The following is a 9,847-nucleotide window of genomic DNA, read 5'->3' as shown; positions in this document are numbered from 1 at the left end:
TTCTGTTTTTGGAATCTGAATGAGGGAAAATTGATCTTTGAGCAATGGCAGACTCTTCGTATTCATTTCCACATCCCAATTCAAGATGATTTTTTTTTTTGTTTCTAAAACTCATGCATTATTTGCATAAAGATCTTGGGTTGGAACTATAGCAATACTAGACTGAGTTCAATTTGTGGTGACCCTTGAATGCCAAGATTAGAGTATGGACTTTATGGTAGAGCTACTGAAAAGTTTGCTTTGGTTATTAACATGATAGAAATGTTTCTTTCCCTCCCCCCTTTAATTATTTTAAATTGTAAATTAGAAGGTTTACACTAGATCATCAACTTTTTCTTAATGTTTGGTTTGTGATAGACCCATAAACCAAACTCACTGCCATCTAGTCGATCCTGACTCATAATGACCCTATAGGACAGTGTAGATCTATCCCTGTGGGTTTCTAATACGGTAACTCTTTATGGGAGTAGAAAGCCTCATCTCCTATTGAGTTGTTTTCAAAATGCTGACCTTGTGGGTGGCAGCCCAATCAATAAAACACAAACTGTTGGTCCCTAATGTGTGTATGTAAATCTAGATAAATTTTTTAATCTGAAATTAGATGGATCGTACTATATTCTGCAATTTTCTTTCATCATTTAGTGTGAAAATCTAAAAATGCTATTTTATAATCTGTTTCTGGTTAGCTCAATGGGGTTTACAGGACCCAACTGATAAACTTTTTTTTTTCTTTTCTTGTAAGCTGTGGCTTTATTACCCTAATCTTGGGCAGATCGTGCTTATTTTTTTTATTAAGAAATCATTTTATTGGCGGCTCAGACGGCTGATAAACAGATTTTTTATGCTTCTGGAATACAATGATGACTTTTCAAGACCCAGTCAGTGACCTTTAAAAAGGTTATCTTGTGAGATTTAAAGTAAACTCTTCTTAAGAACCTCTCTAACTGATAATACTGTAATCTAGATTCATTGTGAAGGCATGATGGGAGCTATGGATTTTGGTTTGCTGATTTGGCATATCTTTTTTTACAAGAAGAAGCTAATTGTTATGTTGACCTTTATCATTGGGAATAGTTTGTGTGTTTTTTTAAAGTTTAGCCTGGAACTGGTGTTTTATAACCTAGTTGTACATTAGCTATTTAGCTATATTATTTAGTGTGTATTAACTGTACATTTGCCTATTAACTAATTGTATTTAAAAAGAGATTCTGCTGGTATAGGCAAAAATACCACTTGTTATCTACTGTCGAGTTGACGTTGATTCATAGCAACCCCATGGAGTGTAAAATTTATGTCTCTTACTGCCAAAAGGAAACAGTTCATTAAGGATTCTGGAAAAAGTATTTCTAGCTTAGTCTCCAACTTCATGAATCATTTTTCGCCCCTCCATGTCCATTTTTAAAAATAGTCGATAACCTCAAATACACACACACATATACATAAACATACATACTTGGAAAAATCTTTCCAATAAAATTTGTAAGTGGGAGTGGGTATAACCTGTCTCTTACCAAATATACTGGTCATTTATAGAACTCATTGTATTACTCAACCACATTCTTGATATTTTATTTCTCTTACCGTTTTTTGCTGTATTATAAAGTTTCTCAGTGGTTGTATGTCTTGTTCAAGACAAGCTACTCTAAAAACCCATCTTGAACATGATATAAGTTAGTAAAACTTACATAACTGGGTATTTTTCCTAATAAAGACTATTAAGTCCATAATTCATTTATTTTTATGGTGGTAAAATATGTAACAAAGCACTTGCTGAATTAACCACTTATAAGTGTGCAGTTGAGTGGGACTAACCACATTCACTATGTTGTGCAAACATCACCACTATCCATTGCTTAATGCTTTTCATTACCTCAAACAGAAACCCAGTAAGCAAGCAAGAATAACCTCGTTTCCCCTCACCTTCCAGCTCTTGGTGACCACTAATAAACTTTTGTTTCTATTCCTTCTGTTTATTCTAGCTATTTCATAAACATGGAATTGTGCAATGCATATTTGTCTTTTGGTTTCTTATTTATTTCACTCAGCATAATGTTTTCTATGTTCATCTACACTATAGCATATATCAGTGCTTTATTTCTCTTTATGGCTAAGTAATATTCTATTGAGCCCTGGTGGAACAGTGGCTAAGAACTCAGCTACAAGCTTAAAGGTTGGCTATTCAAGCCTGCCATCTGTACTGTGGAAGAACGATGTGGCATTCTGCTTCTGTAAAGATTTACAGCCATGAAAACCCTCTAGAGACATTTTTTGCTCTGTGCTATAGGGTAACCGTGAATTGGAATAGACTCAGTAACAATGGGGTTTGGGGGTATAGATATATATCACATTTTGTTTACTCTGCTTTCAGTACAATTGCTGGGGCAGGTGGACAATTCCACATTTACTTTCTAAGGAAATGCCAAAATGTTTTCCATAGCATCTGTACCTTTTTTATCCCACCAATTTCTACATGTTCTCACCAACACATCGCCCCCGCCCTTTTTTTCCCTGATAAAAGCCATTAAACTGTGTGCAAAATAAATGGTAGTCAGTTCATTTTTCAGGGTAAGTACATAAATCTTTTTTCTCCAAGCTTCATCTTTCTAGTTGTAACAGTGGGTTTTGTGTGTTTGTTTTCTATTTATGTTAATATATAAGGAAAAAGAAATGTCTTTGAATATTCTTAATTTTGGAATTAACATGGGAAAATGCTAAAGAAGTAAATTATTTTAACATAGAAAGTATTTACATTTAGTTTTTCTTTTTAAAATTCATTTTGACCCCTTGATCATTTTATGGCTTTTTGAATACTTAGAAATTAAGTTACTCTTACATATTGGTTACCCTTTGCCTTTAGAACTTTAAGTAAGTATTTTGAATCCATGTGAGATCTTAACATCAAGTGTTGGAGCTTTGATTTTTTTTTTTTTTTTACTTTTTGAGTCAATAGTATAGTAATTGGAGTTGGTTATTATTGAATTGAATAATAGAATCTTCATATCTTCTACGAGGCAAGAAAACTAACATTAGTAGGGTACTTTTCAGTTTACCATGCATAGCAACGCTGCAGCATCTACAAAGACTTGTTTACCAGGGCCATTATAGCTAAAGAGTGACTGATTAAGAATTTGAATTCAAGATTTTGACTTTAAAATAGATTTTTTTAAAAGCTTACTATGTAAGATAAAAATCAAACCAAACCCACTGCCATTGAATTGATTCCAACTCATAGCAACCTCTTGGGGCAGAGTAAAACAAACCCTTTGGATTTCCTAGATTGTAAATTTTTATAGTAGCAGAAAGTCTCTTCCTTCCTCAGAGGTGGCAGGTGGTTTTGAACTGCTGACTTTTTGGTTAGAAGCCTAACGTGTCACCGACTATGCCACTAGACCTCTTGATGTAAGATAAACCATTTAAAAAATATTCTGATTTCTAATAGCTTTCCAGTGATCCTTACAAAGGATTAATTTTTGGCAACATAATGAGAATGCACAAATTATTAACAAAGGCTTTGGGATGCCTACACTGCCATTTTTGACATGGTTTGAATCGAAGAGCACAGAATTCTTCAGAGAAGGATTAGAGAGATGGAAACACTACCCTTAGAAGTAATAAGCTTAAGTGGAGGGTATGTTGAGAAATAATAGTTTGACATTTGGATAGTTTCTTTAATAAAGTTTTCTATGCCTTTTTTCATAGCAATAGATAGTGGATTCCTTGGGAGGTTAGGAAAGGAAGAGATTAATGTGGAACAGGTTTATAGCTAGAATGGTCTTTTGAGATATCTTAGTTTTTCTAAAAAGTCGTTTGTTTTTTTAAGCAGGAAGTTCTCCAGTGGTTGATCTACTAGAGATCTCAAAGCTGGTTTGTGACAGATGTCCAAGTTGGAAAGGCTTCAAGGAAGCAGTGTTGGATAAATGATCATTGAAATTTTACGAAGAGTTTTACTGGGTGAAAGATATAAAAGGGAAGCAAAATGACTTTAGAAAAATTGAAAAGAATGATGAGTATGTTAATATTGAAAAGAATATTAAGATAATTTACATATTGAAATAATTAGTATGGTACATGGTTACATGAAATATGTCACAGTTAAAGTAACTGAACTATGCTATTTTTTAAGTAGAGAAAAATCGTGGTAAAATTAACATCTCAACGTATATGAGATCTTCAAAAATTAATGGAAAATAGAATGAAAAGATACTGGAATGGCTTTTTTTCTTCCCATATTCACGTTGTCTCTTGCCCTAAGTTCTATTTAGACTAGGAAGAAAAACTACTTTAAAAAATCATTCTGGTTTCCCAGATCTCAGATAAAATATAGATGATAGGACTAGGGGAAAATCAATCTTATTAATTAGATTGGGGTACACATTGTTTTGGGAGAAGGGAAGGACTTAATTTCTGTTGTGTGGGGAAAAAAATGGATTCAGAATAGAGTTAGAGGACAACTTTTAACCCTGTAAAATGAGGATCTTGTTGTACATGAGATTAAGGATGAAAGCATATAAAATGTTGTCTACTGCCTTTAGTTTAAGGAGCCCTGGTGGTGTAGTGGATTTTTCTTTGGGCAGTTAACCACAAAGTCAGCCGTTCAAACCTACCAGTGGCTCAGGGGGAGAAGGATGAGATTTTCTGCTCTCCTGAATAGTTAATTGCCTCACAGACCTTCCCAGTGGTTCTCAACCTTTGTAATGCTGCGACCCTTTAATACAGTTCATGTTGTGGTGACCCCCCGCTCCCAACCATAAAATAATTTTCATTGCTACTTCATAATTGTCATTTTGCTACTGTTATGAATCGGGTGACCCCTGTGAAAAGATTGTTCTACCCCAAAAGGGGTCATGACCCACAGGTTGAGAACCACTGTTTCTAGACCAGTTCTTCTCTCCCCTATTGGGTCCCTATGAGTTGGAATTGATTTGATGACAGTGGGTATTGTATTGGTCCTTAACTGCTAGAATACTTACTTAAAGCTTTGAAAAGTCTGTGTATGTTGAATGAATAATGGGTAAACTGTTTACAGAGTTGGGGCACAGTGGTTAATTTTTTTCTAATATTTTAATTAAAACAGATTTTAACACTACTCTTTGGAAAGTGTTCACTGCTCTTTGGAAAGTGTTCATTTCTATGTTTTGGATAAGTAGAATTTACAAGTGAAAATATTTTGCCAGTAATTTTTAAAAATAATTACAAATATAAAATCACTTAAAAAATCATTTTATTGGGCGCTCATACAACTCATCACAGTCTATGCATCAATTGTGTAAAGCATATTTGTACATTCGCTGCCCTCAACACTCTCAAAACATTGCTCTTCCCTTAAGCCCTTGGCATCAGCTCATTTATTCCTCTCCCTCCCACCTCCCCCATGAACCCTTGGTAATTTATAAATTATTATTTTGTCATATCTTACACTGTCCAGTGTCTCCCTTCACCCACTTTTCTGTTGTCCATCCCCTAGGGAGGAGGTTATATGTAGATCCTTGCAATCAGTTCCCCCTTTTCACCCCACCTTCACTCCACCGTCCCAGTATTGCCACTCTCGGCACTGGTCCTGAAGGGATTATCTGTCCTGAATTCCCTGTGTTCCCAGTTCCTATCTGTACCAGTGTACATCCTCTGGTCTAGCCAGATTTGTAAGGTAGAATTGGGATCACGCTAGTGGGTGGGGGGTGGGGGGAAGCATTTAGGAACTAGAGGAAAGTTGTATGTTTGATCTTTACTACACTGCACCCTGACTGGTTCGTTTCTGCCCCTCAGCCCTTCTGTAAGGGGATGTCCAGTTCTTGGGTCTGCACTCAATGTTTTAATTTTTTGTTCTTTGATGCCTGATACCTGATCCCTTTGACACCTCGTGATAACACTGGCTGGTGTGCTTCTTCTATGTGGGCTTTGTTACTTCTGAACTGGATGGCCGCTTGTTTACCTCCAAGCCTTTAAGACCCCAGGCGCTATATCTCTTGATAGTCGGGCACCATCAGCTTTCCTCACCCCATTTGCTTATGCACCCATTTGTATTCAGCAATTTGTGTTGGGAAGGTGAGTATCATGGAATGCCAGTTTAATAGAACAAAGTGTTCTTGCATTGAGGGAGTACTTGAGTGGAGGCCCAAAGTCCATCTGCTACCTTAATACTAAACTTATAAATATATGCACATCTATTTCCCCATCCTCATATATAAATATATTTACATATGTACATGCCTGTATTTAGACCTCTATAAATGCTCTTTGCCTCCTAGCTCTTTCCTCTATTTACTTTTACTTTTCTCTTGTCCCACTATCATGCTCAGCCTTCATTTGGGTTTCAGTAATTCCTCTTAGTTACATTACTCTTGATCATGCCCTACCAGGCCTCCACTGATTTGGATCACTTGTTCCCTTGTCCTTGGGTTTGTTAACACCACTTCCTTTCCCCCTACCTCCCCTTCTCCCATGTTCCCCCTGGAACCGTAGGTCCCATTGTTTTTTTCTTCCAGATTGTTCATCCAGCCTATCTTATTTAGACAGACTTCCAGAGATAATAACATGCACAAAAACAAGACAGAGCTGCAAAACCAAGCAACAAAAGAAAACAAAACAACAACAAAAAGTCAGTGACACAAAAAACCCAACAACAACAAAAAAGAAAAGCCTGTCATTAGTTCAAAGACTGTTTGTTGGCCTTTAGGGGTGTTTTCCAGTCGCGTCTGATGGGGTGCCAAGCCCTGGCCCCAAAGTCTATTTTTGGTATTCCCTGGGGACTTCGTTGCTTGGTTCCCCTTACTGTTCTGTTGCACGCCCTTAGTGTTTTGCCTCAGTGTGGTGGGATCAGATCGGGTGGAATTCCTACACTGTGTCTCCAGTGTTGTCCCTTGTAGGGCTATGGGTCAGTGAGGGCTGTCGTGTCTCATACTGGGGCCAGCCATATGGTCTTCTCTGTGGATTGGCTGCTCTGAGTGGGGATATCGTCCTCAAGACTTGGTGGGTCAGCATGTGTTCCACTCTCTCTTCCTCCCCCTTCTCATTTCAGACATGTCCCTCTCCCTGAGCTGCAGCTTCAGTGTTGTCCTCTGAAATAAATTATTTTGGGGGGAGGTTTGCCTGTGATTTTCACACTGTTCTTCAGAAACCCTTAGGCTTTCCCCATAACTGTTAGGTGAAAGATGTGTAGGGAGGTGCATTCCCCTACCATAATCTTTAACCACAGACATAGCAAGTGTAAGGTGCAAGATGCCTGTTGTACCCACAGGCAGGCATCATTAATCAGTTGTAGTATTCTCCCATTACATCTGGCCGTAGCTTCCTCAACAGAGCACTACAAGTCGACATTAGCAATCACTGGAAAAGCATAGGAGATTAAAACTACTTTTCTTCTTAGAGCCATGATAGATCCCTAAGTTTTTGTGTAAGATTTCATTAAAAAATCTGATTTTATGCAGATTTTTCATATGTATAGCCTCCTTTATCTATCATCTCAGCCAAGCTACAAAATGAGAATTTTTGCCCACTATATCACATTTAAGGAGTTCTTCTGGTTCTGTGGGCATTGGGCTGCTGACCACAAAGTTGGCAGTTCAAACCTACCAGTTGTACCTTGGGAAAAAAGGTGAGGCTATTTGCTCCTGTAAAGATTTACAGTATGGGAAGTGCTACTAGGATTGTTATGATTTAGAATTGACTAGACAGACAGCAGTGAGTATATCAAATTTATGTTGTGTGTGGAATTGATTTGATTCAGTAAATTTATACATGTATTTTTAATAGGTTTTAAAACTTTTAAAGGTAGCTCTTGTTGATACTTAACCACGATCCCTCATCAGTTCTCTTTTTAAAAAGCTCCCAAAACCTCTAATAAGAAAAAGTTGAAAATTAAGCCATTATTGAGTTCCAAAAAATACTGACTGATCGGGGAAAGTACTTCATTCTTGATTAAATAAGGGTGATTTGATGCTCCCTGGGATTATATTATGAAAATTGCTGTTAGCTTATTCTTCAAATGACTTATCAGAAAAACAAATCTTGTTTGGGTTCAAATTTTATAAAATGGATTTCAGGGTCCAAAAATCAAAATCATATCCAAACCCACTGCCATTGAGTTAATAACAACCTTTAGATTATAGAATGTAGAATTGCTCCCCACCCCCCTTTTTTAATTTTTTGGTTGAAACCTTTAACAGATTGTCAGGAATTTCCTCTGTGTGTTCATATCAACATTTAGGTTGGTAGTCACGTGCAAACTATGATACTCATTAACCTTTCAGGGTCCAGGTGGCCTATTTATTTTACTGTTATTCTGAAAACAGAATTTTAGCATAAGGAATTAATCGAAACTCTTCTAATGTTTGATGTGTGTAATAAAGGGAGTTGGCCATTGAATTTTTGTTTTATTTTATTTGGCCATTGAATTTTTAAGTGAAATTCTAACATTCTCTGAACTTGCAGAAAATACAGAAGCACCCCATTCTTTTACTGACAAAAAATAAACACTGGTAAAAATCAGAAACTCTTAAATCACTTATTTGACATTTATAGGTGTAAGTGTTGTTCTCCAATATTCATCTTTTAAGAACTTTTCCTCAGTATATTTAATTCCCAATAATTTTACTTGATAATCAATCATATCTAACACTTAATTAAGTGCCACACTCACCGCTTGAAGTAATTCGGGAATCTATTCTGAGTAGTCCCATTTTCAGCTACTAGAGAATAAGTTGTTTTTAATAGTTACTACTAAGTGGCAGTGTATGACTGCTGAAGCATTGCTACTTTGATACTGAGTTCAGTAAGTAACAATTGCCTGGTCTTGTACTAACTATGTTACAATGAAGCACTTAAAAACTTTAACTGAATCAAAAAATGGCCCATTTAGAGAGAGACTGTTGTCATTTATTTTTTCGTTAGCTGTAAACTCTAGATTACATATTTTACCAATCACCTTTTTAAAATTTCAAGGACATTAATGTGTAGGCAAAGTATTAGAGTTTATATCCTGATTGAAATTTACAGCTCTGAACTATGGACAAGTTTAAGTCCTCTGCCTCATCTGTAAGATGGGGGTGGTGGTAATCATAACTTTCTTATTAGTTTATGAAAGAGCCCTGGTGCTGCTGTTGGGTAAATGTTGGGTTAGCAGTTCAAACCCATCAACTGCTCCCAGAAGACAGATAAAGCAATGTGCTTCTTTAAAGATATACAGCCTCAGAAAATCTATATAGTGTTGTGAGTTGGAATTGACTCAGTGAGTTTTATAGGTTTATTAAAGAGTCCTGGTGGCATAATTGATTATGCACTAGGCTACTAATGGCAGGCTCAGTTCAAACTCCCTAACCTGCTTCTGTAAAGATTATAGGATTGGAAACCTTTGTACTCTACCCTATAAGGTCCTTCTGAGTTGGGATTGACTCCGTGGCAGTAGGTTTTATAGACCAGTGAGGATTAAACAGTGAAAGCTCTCAGTAAGTACTTGCTGTCATTGTAATGGATGGGTAGAGAGGCTTGAGTATAGATCAGGATTAAATGTTCCTGGAACACTATCTGATGGTTAGTGTCTATCTTATTGGAGAAATACATAATTTTATGCTGCCAAATTTTCATTTTAGCTTTTAAGAATCTGATATTTATTCTATTATTTTGATTACCATGAGTAATCTGTTAATAGATTAATGATTATAAGATCATCAACCAGACCGTCCATTTACAGTTGAGCCCCGAGCAATGAAATGGTAGCTCTGCTGGAAAGAGACTTGACTGTTTCCAAGATTACAGCCTTGGAAGCCCAATAGTGCAGTTCCGCTCTGCCAACTGGGCTCTCTGAGCTGGAGTCAGCTCAGTGGTACCAAGACCTTAGAGTAGATCTGGATCA

General features: G+C 36.7%; 1 protein-coding gene across 3 annotated transcripts in view; it reads left to right on the top strand.

Moving 5' to 3' along the window:
• KMT2E (lysine methyltransferase 2E (inactive)) overlaps nucleotides 1–9,847 on the top strand; it is an 85,343-nt gene that overhangs the window by 11,338 nt on the left and 64,158 nt on the right. The gene's annotated exons all lie outside the window — the stretch shown is intronic.

The sequence above is a fragment of the Echinops telfairi genome, unplaced genomic scaffold, assembly GCF_000313985.2.
Source record: "Echinops telfairi isolate 266 unplaced genomic scaffold, ASM31398v2 ScPeMD7_23;HRSCAF=83, whole genome shotgun sequence".
Lineage (NCBI taxonomy): Eukaryota > Metazoa > Chordata > Mammalia > Afrosoricida > Tenrecidae > Echinops > Echinops telfairi.
Note: the sequence above shows the minus strand (reverse complement) of the source record. Positions and strands in the feature narration are given on the sequence as shown.